Source organism: Onychostoma macrolepis, chromosome 13 (assembly GCF_012432095.1).
Source record: "Onychostoma macrolepis isolate SWU-2019 chromosome 13, ASM1243209v1, whole genome shotgun sequence".
Classification (NCBI taxonomy): Eukaryota; Metazoa; Chordata; class Actinopteri; order Cypriniformes; family Cyprinidae; genus Onychostoma; species Onychostoma macrolepis.
Window position 1 is genome coordinate 6,436,294 of NC_081167.1, and position 19,365 is coordinate 6,455,658.

The following is a 19,365-nucleotide window of genomic DNA, read 5'->3' on the forward strand; positions in this document are numbered from 1 at the left end:
CAGAAACTATTCTCAGCCAGGCAGGACCCGCGACTCACACCTTTGCAAACTTCATCCACCATTTCAAAGAAGTGTTCAGCAGTTCTCCTGGGGATTCAACCGTGGGTGAGCAACTGTACCAACTTCGTCAGGGTACCAACCCTATCCACCAATACGCATATGTAATAGGTTGTTTTTTAATGTGCCATGGGTTAGTTTCTCAAATTGGACCTCACTTTACTGATTGTCAAAGGCCTGGATATGTGAAACTAGTTAAGGGAGTTGTTATACTTAGCACATGTTCATATTATTTACCTGGATCTAATGTTTTCTAGCTTACTAAAAATCATTTTTTGTCAATGAATCAAACAAGTAGTAACATTTCATAGCTTTTAATCATGATGAAAATATCTGGTGAAGCCATTCTTGAAATTGCGTAATGAAGAAACCCTTTGCTTTCTTCTCATCATATGCCAAACAGTTTTGCTTTCCCTCTAGCACACGTGTCTGCTCTTGCTTTAAAGTGTTCAATTATGTTTAAATGCCACAAGCTCAAAAAGCGAAAACATTTACCTGCGCTCAAGTGTAAAATGAGGGAAACCTTAAACCGACAGTCCCAAATAATCCCCTTTTTCTTTTTCCTCCAGATCACCATCACACTCTTCTAAGACAGCAACACAAACTCTCCGAGGCTGTTTATTGCCCACTGCAATATATCAGCTTATTCACTCAGCCCTCGAGTGCAACTGTATGCTCAGAACCACCTGTCTGTTGGGTGATCCTCTTCCAAACGTCACACTGATATTAAATGATAATGCAGATGTGACATTGCCAGTGTGTGAGGCGCATAAAGGCCAACTAAACATGAATAGATCTCAGAGTGCACGATAAAAGTGTTTAGAGCTGAACAATATTATAGTCGTAGACAAAGTCACACACTGAACGCAGTTGCAAATTGGTCAATTGCATCGGGAAGAGATCCAATTGCTGGTTCTGGAGGGTTCGACAGTGGACATCATCTTGGGTCGCCCATGGCTGGTGCAGCACGATCCACATCTGTCTTGGAGGACAGGAGAAGTCCTAAAGTGGGGTGAGAAGTGCTTTCCTCACTGCTTCCCCAACTTACCAAAACCTACCCGTCAAGTGTCGACGCAGATGACAGTTTGCACCACCTCCATGGAGAGCCCTCAAGAAAAATTATCCATCGACATCCCTTCCTGCTATTCCCACTTTAGAGACGTCTTCTGTCCAAAGAGGGCTGCCCAGCTACCATCACACCGGCCATGGGACTGCGCGATTGACCTCCTTCCGGGTGAGCCAGTACCACGGGGAAGAATTTACCCCCTTTCACCACCAGAACAAAAGGCCATGGAGGAGTACATTGCGGAGGCATTACAACAAGGATATATACTACCATCTACCTCCCCTGCTGCCTCCAGCCTTTTCTTCGTGGCAAAGAAGGACGGCGGCCTACACCCCTGTATTGACTACCGGAAACTCAATGACATCACAATCAAGTACCGTTATCCTCTTCCCCTTGTCCCAGCAGCATTAGAACAATTACGCGGCGCCACCATCTTCACTAAATTGGACCTCCGCAGCACCTACAACCTCATTCACATAAGAAAGGGAGACGAGTGGAAGACCGCCTTTATAACCCATACCGGCCATTATGAATACAGGGTGATGCCGTATGGGCTTGTCAACGCCCCTTCTGTGTTTCAGGGTTTTATGCATGAGGTGCTCCGGGAGTTCCTGAATCGCTTTGTAGTTGTATATATAGATGACATCCTCATCTACTCCCGGAGCCTGGCCGACCATCGCCACCACGTTGCGGAGGTCCTCCAGAAACTCCATCAGTATCAATTGTATCTCAAGGCAGAAAAATGCACCTTCCACCAACCCTCTGTACACTTTCTTGGATACATCATTGACCACCGTGGCGTCCGCATGGACAAGGGGAAGGTAGAAGCAGTCACCACCTGGCCAACCCCTACCAACATCAAAGAACTACAACGATTCCTAGGATTCTCAAACTTCTATCGCCGATTCATTTCCAATTACAGTTCCGTCACCAGTCCACTTACAGATCTGCTTAAAGGAAAGACCAAAACCCTCACTTGGAACCCGAAAGCCTTGGAAGCCTTTGAAAATTTGAAACTCACCTTCACCAACGCACCACTCCTTGCACACCCAGACCCCGAATTGCCATTTGTAGTGGAAGTGGACGCATCCACCACGAGCGTAGGAGCCGTCCTATCACAGCAGCAGGGGAAGCCTCCCAAACTCCATCCATGTGCCTACTTTTCCAAGAAACTCAGCCCGGCGGAGAGGAATTACGACATTGGAAATCGGGAACTGTTGGCCGTCAAACTTGCCCTTGAAGAGTGGAGGCACTGGCTGGAGGGGGCAAAACACCCATTTCTAGTTCTCACAGACCATAAAAATCTACAATACCTTCGTGACGCTAAACGGCTCAACCCAAGACAGGCAAGATGGGCATTATTCTTCACCCGGTTCCACTTCAAAATCTCCTACAGACCTGGTACCAAAAATGTCAAGGCGGACGCTCTATCCCGGATCCACAACCCTGACAACAACAGCCATGAACCCGAGAATATACTGCCTCCAACGATCATTACCAGCCCCATTCAGTGGACCTCTCCTCCAGTAGCCTCAACCACGCCACCCGCCAATCCGCCGGGCTGTCCACAAGACCTCCAGTATGTGCCCAGAACACAGCGGACTCCATTGATCCAAACCACCCACACCCACAGCCAACGCAACTCTCTCGCTGCTACGAAACCGCTTCTGGTGGCCCAACATGGCCAGGGATGTGAGAAGGTTTGTGCGAGGCTGCCCAGACTGTGCCATTTCCAAGAGTTCCCGTCATCTCCCAGCCGGCAAACTCCACCCGTTACCCATACCTCAACGTCCGTGGTCACACCTAGGAGTGGACTTCATCACCGACCTACCAGCTTCAGACGGAAACACGTGCATTTTAGTCATCATTGATCGATTCTCCAAGTCTTGTCGTCTCATTCCCCTCACTGGCCTTCCCACAGCTCTCCAAACTGCAGAACTACTATTCAACCACGTATTCCGATACTATGGCATCCCGGAAGACATTGTATCTGACAGAGAACCCCAATTCATTTCACGGGTGTGGAAGGCCTTCTTCTCCCTCCTAGGTGTGACCGTCAGCCTCTCATCTGGTTATCATCCACAGTCCAATGGGCAGACCGAGCGCAAAATCCAGGAGATAGGGCGCTTCCTGAGAACCTTCTGCCATAGTCGCCAGAACTCCTGGAACCAGTTTTTAGGCTGGGCCGAGTACGCCCAAAACTCGCTTCGCCAACAATCCACTGGACTCACTCCCTTCCAGTGCGTACTCGGTTTCCAGCCTCCCCTGTTTCCCTGGTCAGGTGAACCATCGGACGTCCCCGCCATCGATCACTGGTTCCAGGAGAGTGAGAGAGTCTGGGACGCAGCACACCACCAGCTCCAACAGGCAGTGCGCAGACAGAGAGTGACAGCAGATGTCCGAAGATCGACAAACCCGAATTACCAACCAGGGCAAAAGGTCTGGCTGTCAACCAGGGACATCAACCTGCGCCTGCCTTGTAGGAAACAGCAAGCCACAGGACACAGTGACACAGCCTTGTGGGGCACCTGTGTTCAGTGTGGTAGTGCTCGAGGTGTTGTGGCCGACACGGACTGACTGAGGTCTTCCGGTTAGAAAGTCCAGGATCCAATTGCAGAGGGAATTGTTAAGGCCCAGCAGGTTGAGTTTATTTATGAGCTGTTGTGGGATTATTGTGTTGAATGCTGAGCTGAAGTCGATGAACAGCATTCTAACGTAGGAGTCTTTATTTTCTAGGTGGGTAAGAGCTAGGTGGAGGGTGGAGGAAATTGCATCGTCCGTAGAGCGGTTTGGACGGTATGCAAACTGGAGCGTGGGTTGATCCTAGATAGGGACTTCCTTATGTCGGCTGGAGACAGACAGAGCGCCTGGTCATTGGGAGGTGTGGGCAGTTTTTGTGCAGGTGTGTCATTCTGCATTTCAAACCGTGAGTAAAAGTGGTTGAGTGTATCTGGGAGGGATGTGTCATCATCACAGGCCTGTGGCGGGGGCTTGTAGTCTGTGATGGTCTGAATAGCTTGCCACAGGCTCCGTGTGTCACTGCTGTCTGTGAAGTGATTGTTGATTTTTTGAGCATATGACCGTTTTGCATTTTTGATGCTGCGGGACAGATTGGCTCTTGCCGTTTTGAGGGCTGCTTTATCTCCTGATCTGAATGCTTCATCTCTGGTCTTTAGCAGCCCACGAACCTCAGCTGTCATCCATGGCTTCTGGTTGGCGCGTGTGGTGATGGTCTTGGTGACTGTCACATCATCAGTGCACTTTTGGATGTAAGCAGTCACTGTTTCAGTGTACTCCTGCAGGTCTGTGTGGTTGTTGTAGGTGGCCGCCTCTTTAAACATGTTCCAGTCTGTGTCCTGGAAGCAGTCCTGCAGTGCTGAGGTGGCATTGTCTGGCCATACCTTGATCTGTTTGTGAACCGGTTTGGCCAGTTTCAGAAGTGGTCTGTATGCTGGGATTAGCATAACAGAGATGTGGTCGGAGTACCCGAGGTGGGGGCGGGTTCAGCTTTGTATGCGCCTTAACTGTTGTGTAAACAAAGTCCAGTGTGTTATTTCCTTGTTGCAAAGTTCACATGTTGGTAGAACTTTGGCAAAACTGTCTTTAAGTTTGCGTGGTTGAAGTCACCGGCTATGATGAAAAAGCCGTCTGGGTTATTTGTTTGTTGTTCGCTGATGGCGCTGTACAGCTCGCGAAGCGTGTCCTTTGCGCTTGCGCACGGGGATGTATACCGCGACAATAACAATGGCCGTGAACTCCGCGGCAGATAGAATGGTCGACACTTCACAAACATAAACTCCACCAGCGATGAACAGTGTTTTGTCACTACCCCAGCATTGTTACACCATTCTTTGTTGACGTACACACACAAGCCACTGTCATGAGTCTTACCAGACAGTGATGAATCTCTGTCCGCTGTAGCAAGTTAGTCCGTGCAGCTGAATGGCGGAGTCCGGGATGTTGTCCTTCAGCCATGTTTCAGTGAAAACAAACACACAACAATCCCTTGTCTCACGCTGTGTTGATCGACTGAGTTGAATTAAGTCCAGTTTGTTTTCCAGAGAGCGAACGCTTGAGAGCATGAGTGTTGGAAGAGCCGGTCTTGTGGGGTTTTCCTCAGCCTAGCTTGTATACCTCCGCGCTTACCGGCGCTTCGTCCTCTCTCACACCGCTTGCGACGCCCGCTTTGTGCGGGTAGCGACAGTAAGGCGAGGCCGGTCTCGAGGTCCGGCTTCAGCAGTAAACAGAGGCCTCGTAGCTTCTCAGTAGCCGCCGGCGAGAGTTGGTCTTTGTATGCGTTGCCGATATCCAAAAGTCTTTGGCGAACATATATGAGTTTAGGAGTGCTTTCCTTATGAACTAGCGGTAAATTTACACTATTTGGAGACGAACAGACGACATTAAAAGACAAAAAAGCACCGTCTTTGGGACCTGGAGCAGCCGCTGCGTCTGATCGCGCCGCCATCTTGGATACTTAAATCAGAGAAAATCACTCACAGCTCTTTACTGAACTACTTTGTAGTTTAATAAGAATTAATCTATATTTAATTTATACAGTGAAGACTATGCAATGCTATTTTATATTTGATTATTCAGTTTCCTGGACACCTACAAACTTGAAAAAACTTAAACATTGTGTAAATAGCACAAATATACGGTGGCCCAATAGTGCACAACACAACGCAATTAAAAAAGCAAACATAAGCTCACAACACAATTAAAAAGAGCAAACATAAGCACAACACAACGCAATTAAAAAAGCAAACATAAGCTCACAACACAATTAAAAAAGCAAACATAAGCACAACACAACGCAATTAAAAAAGCAAACATAAGCTCACAACACAACGGAAATGCTCCCGACCACTAGCAAAGAACTTATACTGACGAGAAGTGAATGCCAATAGAATGTTCCATTGCAACAGCGGCGCCCAGCAGCAGCCCTGTGCTTCCACCATTTTGGGGTAAAAGCGACTCGGCAGTCCACTCGATCGATTCCTGCTGTCGCTATGGCAAAAATCAGCTGCTTTGTTTAAAGAAAACGTACATTAAACCTGAAATACAGCCTGAACTAGTGATGTGACGTTCGACACCGAGGCTTCGAAGCCTGTATCAAAAAAACGAAGCATCTGGCAGTGAAGCACTGTACCGTAGCTTGATTCATTTTGCCAAAACCACGTGATCTGTGACGTCCGATGCTTCGTTTTCGCACACAACCACGTGACTGCTTCGTATTCTGTTTCAAATAACGCGAACCACTTGCGCAGTTTGAAATGTCACTCACTTCTTTGATAAGAATGAATCAATATAGGAATAAATATATGCATGTGTAGTTTTGTGCATGTTCATTTTGTATTAATTCCCGCTTCACAATCACTTCAGCTGACCATTCTGATAATCTTCTTTTATTTTGATCATCGATGCATATCTTATATTCTTGCCTATTTTTTCCACAAATTTATTCACTCATTTATTATATATTGTGTAAAACAATGACTGACACGTAAAACATTAATTTATATAGAGTTAATACTTTCTTTGCTTTATTTTCATAGCACAAACTGATTTATTATCTGAAACAATCCAAAAATGGCTGGGTTGTCTGGACGCAAAGGCAGCTTTTTCCACCTTTTGACCACAAGATGTCGTTAGTGTGCATCCTCTTGAAAAGCTTTGAGTAATTAACCTTTTTACGATACAGTTGAGGGGAAGCCTCGGTGCTTCGCAAAGCTTCATTTTTCCATCACTAGCCTGAACCATGACAACAATAATGTACAATCACTAGTCTAGTGATCATCAAATCCTTTTAACAGTGTATTATAGTTCACACTGCAGGTCTTAATGCTCAGATCGGATTTTTTGCTGAAATCCGATTTTTTTGCGCTGTTGTTCACATTGTCATTTAAATGCGACTGCCATCAGTCTCATGTGTGAACCGTATACGGTCCTGAAGTGACCCGCATGCGCAGAAGACGACGTGACGTCAGACGCAGCGCACTGTGTTTGTGGAAATAAAAATGGATGCTGCTCGTGTTAGCGTGTGTTCAGCAATTTTTAAGTTAATGTGCAATCGGAGCCTAAATAACGAAGCGATAAGAAAAAGAATATTAAGAAGGAGAGCACGATTTCCTCCAGCGCAGAATTGTGATGTCTGTCGCATTTCAATGACATAAAAATCACATGAAATGCGACATGGCCGTTCATGGCATATGTATCCGATTTAGGACCACATATGAAAGTGGCCTGGGCCTGATTTGAAAAAAATCGGATTTGTGCTGTTCAGACTGTCATAAGAAAATCAGATATGGGTCACATTTGGGCCAAAAAGTCGGATTTGGGCCACTTTAGCCTGCAGTGTGAACCTAGTCTTACAGACTTTTTCTTTCTTTCTTTTTTTTACAAAACCTTTTGTTGTTCTATGAAGTTCTTTGGTATTAAGGAACAATGGCTTCCGGTACAGCACCGGATTTAAGTAAGCCCCCTGAGGAAAAATGCGGAAGTGACCATGCAGCGTCTATTGTGATTGTGTGCAAGAGCAGAGCTAAACTGTCCAAATTGAAAATAATGTTGATTTATTTTCTGCTCGATTCATGAATCGATACATTAAGATTACCAGGATATCAAAACATTCAGTGAAAACACGTTGTTCATTTAAAAATCGATTACACATTAAGATCAATCACTTACATTGAGAATTTCTTGTGGCGTCTCGAGGAAATATCGGGTTTAACTGTCAACACTGCACCCTAGTGGTCGGGAGCATTTCCGTTTTGTTGTGAGTTTATGTGTGCTTTTTTGTGTTGTGAGCTTATGTGTGCTTTTTTAATTGCGTTGTGTTGTGCACTACTGGGCCACCGTACAAATAAACATATAGAACAAACATTAAACTATTTCAAACAGGGCCCACAGGTACAACCTGCACCGGGGCCCCGCAAACCCCAGCTATGGCCCAGGGAGCAGTGACAGATCAGTCAACTGTCCCAAGCATTTTTCACATAGTCAGCAGTATGTTGACTTTCTCAGGCCAAAATAACTAGCTAATAACTTCAGTAAAATTAGTGTGCGGATCAATGAATGTAGGAGAAGGGGAGAGATAACATAGATATGTGTGTGTCTGTGTACAGCAGTTAAACTGAATATCTCCTTGTTTCAGATGAGAGAGATGAGAACTCCTGGCCAGCCTTGTGGACTGAAGATCAGGCTAGGGAATTTAAAAACAGGCACTCTTAAATGTGCATTGAAAATTGCCAGCTGATAAAACCTGTGCTCCAGGGACCATATTCAGGAAAAATGTAGCTCTTAACTGGCTGAGTTAGATAATTAACACAGTAGAAAATCAGTCCAGTCTCCCCAGCCGTAAATGTCATTGGCTGTCTAGTGTTGCTTATAATAAATTGACATGTTGATATCACATAAGCAGTCTTTCAGAATGCTGTCAGTTACATGTAGATGCTGTACACATTAGTGAGTGGTGCTTATGGTGTGTCGCAGTATGCTCACTACAAAAAACTAGACTACACCACTGCAAAAAGGTGAGTTTTCACCGAAAGGTGAGCAGTTTGCATCTATGTAATGACAAATGACTGTCTTTATGAGGCCAAATCAACCAGACCAGATGCGACAGCCGTAACTTGCCGACACTGCCGCATCCACGCCGGACTTAACCCATTTCATTTCTATATCTACTGTACTGTTCATTAATATTTCATTTAAAATTGATAAAGTTACCTAGACAAAACGTTTACTTTTATATACATTGTTGTATTTATAATACTGTACATAAATAACATGACTTAAATCTATAAACATCTCATTATTATGAAAGCAGTTTTAAAGTCCATTAAATAACTAGCTTGACCAAGATAGCATGAGGAAAATCTATTTACAAAACCATGCAATTACAGCAAAAAACAGCAGTTATACAATAAAAAAAGTAACACATTTTGCAAAATTACCCATGCATTTACTTGATGCATTTATGTACACTTGGATTGTAACATTTAATAAACAAAGGTTAAAACATTTAAAAATTTAAAAGGCGTTTTGAAAAATACATTGGTAAATGGCAAAGTTTTGGAATTAAACATTTTGTACTTGGCAAAATAACTGAAATAATTATTATCCAACTGTTACTATGAATCATTTTTAATGGTAATCAGTGAATATTGTTCTTGGTTGTTGCTCATTGTGTTGGTCATTGTGCAGCATGTCTTTCCACATCTTAGTCCAGTCAGTTCTTTGCTTGGGAGCTTTCATTTCTGCACCTGTAAAGAGCAAATAATGCATACGCATCTACTACTAAAGGTCTAACTGAATGCACCAAACTGAATGAAATTAAATGCATATTGAATTAAAAAACATGTTGTTTGAAAGACTATTTACTTATTTACCCATTTAATTCTAGCACATTAAGTGGCTGTGTCCACTATGACTGAAATTCAAATTCATACTCCCTTTATGTCGTCTACATGTGACAAACCTGTTGGTTTTGATTGCCAGCATTCTTCAAAGTATCTTAGTTTGAGTTCTGCAGAAAAACAAACGTCAGGGTTTGAAAAAAAAAAATTAGGGGGAATTGATGTAATAACGTAAATGATGATAGAATTATGGGGTTAACTATACTTAAGTAAATTAGTAGAAACACTTTTCACTAGTCATTACTGTGCGGAAAAATACACATTCGATAGACCCATAGCTTCCTGTTGGTCAGTTCGTCTCTTCAGGTAAGATTCTCCCCAGTTGTTGCACAAAACATTATATTACATGGTATAATCATGGTCAGTGCAGACATTTACTTGAACTTACTTTCTCATCGACTCTAACTGCTCCTTGGTAGTCAAGTCAGAGAAGTGTAATGAAGATGAAGTCCACTGTCTGACTCCAAGCACTGCTCAGGTGTCTGAGGAACGTCTGCCATTTCTTCTGCGATGACACTTCTCTTGGTTACTACAAAACATAGGTTAAAAGAAATGTGTGGCACATTAAGAGAAATAATCAGTCATTCCTGTATGTCTCTACATGCTAAGTGAAGAAGCATCTAAATTAGCAACAAAACTGTGATTCTGTGTTTTGCTGTAGTCAGTTACATGTCTTTTGGTAGTGGTGAGCAAATGTAGATAGAAGTCTGCTTACATAGCAACTGTAAAAGAAGGACACAGATGATCTCAGACATACTGACGCATATAAATTTGACTGCAATACATTCTCATCGTAAAAATCACAGCAACTAGTTTATATGTGACCCTGGACCACAAAACCAGTCTTAAGTCGCTGGGGTATATTTGTAGCAATAGCCAAAAATACACTGTAGGTCAAAATTAAGAATTAATTAAGACTGGTTTTGTGGCCCAGGGTCACATATTTAGTTAACTGGGATTATTTGAAAAGATCGGTCTTCTATAGAATTATAATAGTACAAACAAATCCTCTTCACTCTAACATCCTTGAAGTTATTACATTCAGTTACATTCCTATAAATAAGAATGAAATTACAAGTACAAACATTTCTCCTTGTATGCGCTGGACTGTCATACTCCTCTTCTTCATCATCTGTTTGTTTTCGGATCGGAGTTTTGCTCATCAAATTGTAGCGTAGATCAAAGATTAAAAACATCTCGATTTATTAGCTTTAGGTGGAGCAGCAGTCTTGCACGCGAATTGACCATTTTGCAAGTTTCATTATGAACTTGCTGAATAAAATACTAAAATGGAAAAACGCATCTATGCTTACGAGAAATATTTAATCAAAAGAATCCCGTACATCCACATCTCTTGGTAAATAATCCATTGTTATTTACTGTTATTACAGTCCAGAGCACAGAATTCGGTCCTACACCACTGTGTGAGGTCACATGAAACATATGAATAGGCTACTGGCCAACATTAACTAAACACCTGAACAAAATTTCACATTAAGTTAACTAATGTTAAGATAAGCGTTGCTCGTTAAAAATAATTTTAATCCGGTAACGTAATTCAATAAACTGACAAAAGTCGTTTTTAAGGACAGCACAGTAAAGTTTACCTCCATGTTGACGGGTAAATGTTGCTAGGTTAAACTGGTGTGCAAAAATATAACAAACACACAGACAAACGTACATATATTTTTATCTTGCTTGCTGGTCTTATTCTCTCGTAAGGTGCATCGACACCCAGCGCAGATGTTCTCCGGAGCTCTTCCACTCTCGCGGGTTTCATCCCCGGGCAAGACCCGCGGCGCTGCCCCGCGGCCCCGCTGCTTCCGTGTCTTCCTCGGACGCGAGTGGAGCGCGACTCGACAACAGACAACATTATAGAACCCATTATATATACACTATCTACAGTGGATGCGGACAGTAAAGTGATGCCCCGGTGTATTTCTGACGTACAGATGCACTCTAAGCGCTCACACTGTTTCTGACATGAAGGACAAACGGATTTTCCAATCATTTCAAGCAATGTAACATCCACTGTAGGCAAATCGTGTCAATCCAAATGTAAGACATGAGAAAACAACCTCAATAGAATGGCGCCAAAGAGGCCGTTACAGAAAATACAGTAGTATACAGCAATTTAAAAAAAATACAGAAAGTCTCTGTATGTGGGGTTTGACGTCCCAGAAAATTCCTATGATGCAAAGGGTCTTACAGTTATTTACTGTAAAGGGAATTTGCAAGTATTATACTGGGTGATATACAGTAAATAACTGTAGAAATGACAAATGTCTAACAGTGTAGTTATAATGTTCCCTAATCTAAAGTGTTACCGTAATTTCTTTCTTTGAACCCATTTCTGGAGCTCCTAGAGCGCCATGACCTACAGAGTTCAGTTCCTACCCTAATTAAACAAATTATAACCAATCAAGGTCTTCAAGATTACTTGATTATTAGAGGCGAAAAGGTATTTCAGCGTTTGTGCTATTCTATGGTAATATCTAGTCACCACACATTTCTGTAAAATCCAGCATTTACACAAAACAATATAAGCAAATTCATTTTTTTTTTCTTAAGCTGCACCTGAGCACCTGTTATGTTCCCTTAGGAGTTCCCATAACGCAACTAGTCTTTGTGTGCTGCTCAGTGGCGGTGAAGGTGGTGAAATGAGGTGCTATTTCAAGTTTGACATGAGGCTCTTGGCCTTTGAAGTCTGAAGTACAAGAAGATTACTTTTATACCGATGCTGTCATCTGTCAACAACCATATATTGAAAGATGAGCAGTGTATCTCTCAGTCCTGCTGACCTGCACAATCTAACAGAGTTTTCCATTAGAGTTGGGACCTTTGGACAGACCAATATCTCAGGCCTTCTAAAATAACACCCATGGCTGTAACAGAGGGACCAGGGTCAGAGCGAGAATGGCAGCTGCAAGGGTTCGGAGTCCCTTGAAAGTGATGGGCATCCTCGCCATTGACGTTCTTCAATCCATTGTTCTAAACAAAATGGTTCATGTGGGTATTGTCTTTCCCTACGACGAGTTAAGCTGCACTTGTGCTACAAGCCGTTGGCATGCGAGAACGCTGATGCTCTCTAAGGACCCTGTCGAGATCGACCTGTCTGTCATTGTTGCTTGTAAAAATAACCACATCATTCTTCAGAAAGCAGCTGCCTACACAACTGCAGGGCGACAATCAACCAAGACAAGGAGGAACAAAATGGAGCAGCTCCCTGATTACTGATGGCCGCTGTCTGATAACAGGCAGCTTTGCGTAATGAGTGATAATGAGCGTCTGCCATCTTGTAGCCTAATCAATAGCCCCCCGTAAGTACTACAAAGAGCTGCACTGATTATTTGTATGGCAAAATGAGGAGTTATAAGAGGAAACCGAGATAATGAGCTACTAATGAGGAATTAGTCAAGAGAAATTAAGCATCTGAAGACTGACGACTTAGCTTGTTTCTCTACTGCACCTTGATTAAGACGAATCTTCACACTAATAAAAAAACACAGCAGCAGTACCTTTTATATAAAAATATATATATTCTATAAAAAACCTATACTACATTAAAAAATGATGCTGTTATGGATAGATACCTGCAGTACAGAGTCGTTCACTTGCTGCACACACAGTAAAGAGCTGATTCATTGCTGTTTTTTAAAGTATATCGTTACTATTTTTATTTTGGTGTGTGTAATCGCTGCACTTGCCTCAGTGCTTGAGTGAACTTAAAAACAAAATGAATCAAACGGAATTGCGAAACCCGTTTGACCAAATGGATCAAATGATTGATTCATTTACAAATCTGGCATCGTTAGTTCTGATTCCAAACAGCTGATAGAAAACACACACGACCAGTGTTGGGCACGTTACTTTAAAAAAGTAATTAGTTATAGTTACCAGTTACTTCTCACAAATAGTAACTGAGTTACATCATTAAAAGAGTAACTAATTACCAGGGAAAGTAACTATTGCGTTACTTAAAAGAAAAAATGTTCAAATGTCAAATAACTTGGATGCCCCCAATATTAAATATGTTAAATTAATTAAATGGACACTAAATAGAATAAATTATTATTATAAAACATTGTACATTAATCTACACTATTCATCTACAAGTATTATAATATTATGATAATTTATGGATATTATGATAATTTAGCATTATAGAATTTTAGTAATTAGAATAACCATGTATGAATGCATATTTGGCATGTTGACTGACTGGTGGCGGTGCTTAAGATATTGTTTGTCATTTAGTGTTTCTATAAAAAAAGGGGGGGAAGAAATTGATAAGACAACAAAACTACTACGAATTCTACTACCAATAACAATATAAAATGCACTAAGGTTGAGCTGCTGGGTTTATAGCCTATTAATCACGTAGTCTGCGTTCGCTCGAATTGATTTGCTGAAATCAAAATAGGGACGATAATAGGTGAGCGCCAGCCAATGAGATTGTAGTTTGCGCGTTAGTTCCGCCCACTACCAGTTCTTAAAAAGCTGAAGAATTCCAAAGGAACTCCGTTATTTTGACAGGAAAATACAACAAAGAATATCGTTTACATGTAGCGCGTCAATTCTGCATGTTATGAAAGACTCTCTCGCTCTGTATCTTTCTTTGCGCGTGTGAGACAAAGCGACGGCGATTCGTGCGCCTTCACACTAGAGTTTACGGTACGCATCCATTCAGTTGAACTGAAAATTCTAATAATATTATAGGTAATGAATTATAGAAAGGCCGCATTTTATTGTCAGTAAAGGTAACGGGGAAAACAGTAATTCGTTTGATTTCTCGTTACTGAAAAAAATAACGCCGTGTATTTATAACGCCGTTATTCCCATCACTGCACATGACATGACTGCTGAAATATTTTCAGGAAATAATATAATAATTATATAGTATAATAATTATCAGTTCAGTGTATGGTAAATTAATCTCCATTGTTTGACAATTTGTCAGTAATATTTTTCTGGACTACAGCGGCATTTCACTGGGTACAAAACGTTTTTAATCTGACTTAAATTTTTATGCTGGTGGTATAATCTTATGGTAATTAAAAATAATAATAGAAAGAACAGTGATATGAGACTTTTACCCCTGGTTTCAAGTCAAGTCACCTTTATTTATATAGTGCTTTTAACAATAGGCTAGATTGTGTCAAAGCACTTAACAGTATCAAATTGGAGGATAGAGTGTCAGTAATGTATAATTATAAGATTAAACACTCAGTTTTCAGTTAAAGGCATTTCATTATTGAATTCAGAGATGTCATTGTTTCAAAGACGAGGCTTAAACCTAATCCTAGACTAAAATGTAAATCTGAGCTGTTTCAACTGAAAGAAACTTGACTGATCTTAAAATATATCAGTGCCTTTGTTTTGTCTCAAGATGCACACCAGTAATGTTTTTTTTTTTTTTTGTAAGTACGTTTATAAAAGTTACTTAACTGTCCTAATTGAACAATGGCCAAATCCTGGCTTAATCTACGCCCTGCCTGTGAAACCGGGCCTTGGAATATTAATTTGGTATAATAACCATCTGATCACACCATCTGATCAAATTTAATTCATGTCAAACTATATGATGTAAACCAGAAACATACATGAGTAAAAAATGATGAATGGACATTATATTTTGAAAGAGCTGGTATTCGTGACCTCCTGTGGGGCTCAAAGTTTGGCTGTAAGTGTTGATCTTCCACAGCAGACAGAGTCTTTGAAGTGAACTACTTATAGTACTCAAGGTATTATCAAGCTCAAGGGCCAAATCATTAGGAAATCTTTGTTCTTCCGTCAACTTAAATATGTTTGGAATAATAATGAAGGTCAGAAAGAGAGCTAAAAATGTCTGCCTTCCAGTGTGACATAATACATAAAACAAGATTTTGCTTAAATATTGGCTACATCAAAATAGCAATAATTTCTGCAAATTAAGAATATTGACAAACCAACAATAGTTTCTAAATCACATTTATATATATATATATATATATATATATATATATATATATATATACACAAGGTAGCGTGGTTGACACAAGATTTGTCAATCTTGCCATATGTTTGTAGCATTAAATCTATGAAGATAGGACACCAAGTGTCACTAAATGAGCAGAATTTCATATTTCTATTTTATTTTATGTCTGATTTTTTAGTTATCTGAAAAATAGGCCTAGTACTTTTTATTTTTTGACAGACAGAAAATCTGTCTGAAATCGTCTCCTATACCAGAGGTTCTCAACTCTGGTCCTTACTTTATTGCAGAATTTAGCTCCAACCTTCATCAAACTCGCATGTCTGTGACTTTCTAATAATCCTGAAGACCTCGATTAGCTTGTCCAGGTGTGTTTGATTAGGGCTAGAGCTAAACTCTGCAGGAAAGTGGACCTTGAGTTGAGAACCCCTGCCTTATACCTCATATAGTGCACTTTTTAAGGAGGTTAAGCCATTTGTAGTGGTGTCTGCAAGCATAGTGTACATTATCAAGTGCACTAATACAATCCCATAATGCACCTAATCTACAAATGTAAAACCATTGTACATTAAACAGCTTCTAGACAACAATTAATGTTGACCAAAACATTCTTGTTTGGTTACCGTCATTCTTCGAAATATCTTTTATGTTTCACAGATTGAAAGAAAGTCAAATGACACGTGGGTAGTAAATTACCATTATTTTCATTTTTTGGGTAAACTATTCCTTTAATAACAGCATATGCTAAATATGGACAAACTGCCTCTGCAAATAGAAACAGTGGTTGTTAGTTGAAGCTCACTGACAGGTATATACCTCAGGGACACAATCAGCCTGTTTCACCAAAGACAGTAAGTTATGAGCTGCACCAAGCTGGATTTTATGACACTGCTGCCATTTGGAAATGGCCTGTATTCAAGGCTGAAGCATGACAATAACCTTTAGCAAGCTGTGCTTGCACTGATGCCTGCAGCCCACAGTAACTGGTGCCAACTGCAGGGAATCCATTACAGTGTGGGCACTTTCTGCACAGTATATGGTGGGAGTTATTAGATTGGAGGGGGTCATTTTGTAGCACCAGGTTCACCTTCTTGTTCTATAATGCTCCTTTTTTATGTATATGTGAGGGCAGTCCAAGAGAGGCTCCTCCAATGAGAGTTTTCTTATGCTTAATCACTGTACATAGTGCATTTAAACCTTGCTTGTGCTATATTTAATACAAGCACTTTTCCCCATCAGTTTATTATTACAGAAAATTAACTGCTATGAGAACAATAAATTATGAGAGTGGATAAAAACTGTATGAGTGTGGTGCTCTTCTAAATCACTGGCACACATCATCCCCTTGTGGCTGCTCTTGGTACTGTCAAACAATAAAAAGAAGCTGTTAGTATTTTAAGAGAATGCCAAACACTATGGTATAAATGTCTTTTTACAACCGTACTGTCTTCTGAACAGTGATTCGCAACTGGTGGGCCCAAACCCAGAAATCAATTGCAGGTCTGTTATGACCGAGTCATGGACAGGAGCGAAAACCACTGCTAAATAAATGCAAATATTAGCATGTAACAAATCATATAATCAGGCAAATTTTGGATAGCAAAAATATACTGACTAATCAAATGTATGATTTTAATATGAAGGTTAAATTATCTCCCATGTTTTGTTGTTGATAAAAGGTCATGCATAAAATTAAACAATTTTAAAATTTATTTAATTAATTTGTTTTTGTAAAGTTTTGCTGCAAATTCAAATGCACACTAAATGCAGGTTCACTTGCAGTGAGAATGTTTTATATATATATATATATATATATATACACATATACATATACAGTTAGGTCCATATATTTGGACACTGACACAATTTTCATAATTTCAGCTCTGTATGCCACCAGAACAGAATTAAAAATAAAGCAAGATAAAATAGAAGTGCAGACTTAAGCTTTTATTCAAGGGGTTGAACAAAAATATAACATAAAATGCAATTACAACAATTTTTATACACAGTCACCCCATTTTCAGGGGCTCAAATGTAATTGGACAAATAAATACAATCATTAATAAAATGTTCATTTTTAATATTTTGTTGAGAATCCTTTGCAGACAATGACTGCCTTAAGTCTGGAACTCATGGACATCAGCAGAGACTGGGTTTGCTCCTTTGTGATGCTTTGCCAGGCGTTTACTGCAGCTGACTTCAGTAGTTGTCTGTTTGTGGGTCTTTCTGCCTTTAGTTTTGTCTTCAGCAAGTGAAATGCTGCTCAATCGGGTTGAGATCAGGAGATTGACTTGGCCATTGCAGAATAAAACACTTTTTCACTTCAAAAACTCCTGGGTTGCTTTTGCTGTATGTTTTGGGTCATCATCTATTTGTACTATGAGGATCATCCTCTCCGTGGTAAAGAATGTTCCTAGAGGAACTCCTAATGTTCCTGCTATCTGTTTCACTTGTATGGAGAGATCCTTTGAGCACATGATGTGGGTTCACAGCAACAGCTTCCAAATGCAAATGGCACACTTAGAATCAACTCCAGATCTTTTATTGATGAATAGAAATAATGAAGGAATAGCCCACGTCTGTCCACGATACAACTTTTGAGTCAATTGTCCAATTACTTATGGTCCCTTGAAAAATTGGGGAGGTACATATTAAAGAGCTGTAATTCCTTAACCTTTCCTCCAATTTTGATGAGTTTATTCAAATTAAAGCTCAGAGTGTGCACTATAAACCCATATTCATTATGTAACTTGAATATGTTTTGGTCAGCAGCTAAAATAATGAAAATTGTGCCTGTGTCCAAATATATATGGACCTAACTGTGTATATATGGTTAATTATTGCCTGAGAACGGAAAACATGAAACTTCTAATTTATTTGTTTGTTTGTTTGGATGCATGCAGTGAATTGTAATACTAATATATTTTAATGCATTTTTTGTTTAGTTTAAAAAATGGCATTTTTGTGTATACTAGGCAATTTCAGTACTGTGCTTTGAAAAATCTGCGTACTACTGAAAAAAATCCAGCTGGGAACCACTGTTCTAGAAAGATCTCTCTTCCTGCTGCTTAGCCCAAGTTGAAAGAATTATTTAAACCCCAGAAATCCCAGATCTTTCACAGTTCTGTGAGTATAGTAGAAGAGATGTAAGTTCTCAAAGTAGGTAGTAAAATATCTGCTCTGTGTTAGAGAGCTCACCAGTAACCAAAAAAGTTATATGACAGTCGATTGCAGCAGGCCTGAAGAAAACAGTCGGACTGCATCATCCTTCCTGATTCACACTAGCGGTTGAGAGCTCGACTGTGCTTCTCCATGCATTAGAAGGAGTGGCAGGTTTTCCCGCTGTGCCACAAATGGTTTTTCCAACAGCCCAGAACCCAATCCAACTGTGGAAAACAAACAGCCAAAGGCACCCAAAGAGGAAGAGATGGGGCTGCGTGTTTAAATCGCTGGGCCACTGTGAAACCTCATGGTTTCTCTTGTATAATAAAACGCCAGACAGTCTGAATGTGTAATTACATCTTCAGTGTGACTTCTGACATGTTCATTCTGTACTGTCAGAATAACTGTTGACATCATTTATAATCACCAGCATTGTTTCGTGTTTTGCAAAACACAACTGGTTACACTAGAAACAAACAGGGTGAGATCAGCCACTATTTATCTGAGTATGCACTTTTTACCCTAAACAAACCAGACTCTCAAAGTATCCTTTTGACTGCTGCTGGTTAAACGCTCTGTTTATGCTGCAGTGGGTGAGCGAGATTGTGGATTCATATTTAATATCAGTTAGTATCATCTCAATGTAATTACCCACCAAAAATGTATGTTTATTTGATCAAAAATACAGT

The 19,365-nt window shown here is 40.6% G+C and overlaps 1 long non-coding RNA gene across 1 annotated transcript; it reads right to left on the reverse strand.

Moving 5' to 3' along the window:
- Positions 1-9,048: 9,048 nt before the first annotated feature.
- On the reverse strand, positions 9,049-10,328 carry LOC131552818 (uncharacterized). Its single transcript, XR_009274058.1, has 4 exons — positions 10,210-10,328; positions 9,929-10,069; positions 9,603-9,650; positions 9,049-9,387 (listed from the first exon to the last, which is right to left on the reverse strand). It is a non-coding gene; the product is annotated as an uncharacterized LOC131552818 (long non-coding RNA).
- Positions 10,329-19,365: the final 9,037 nt, after the last annotated feature.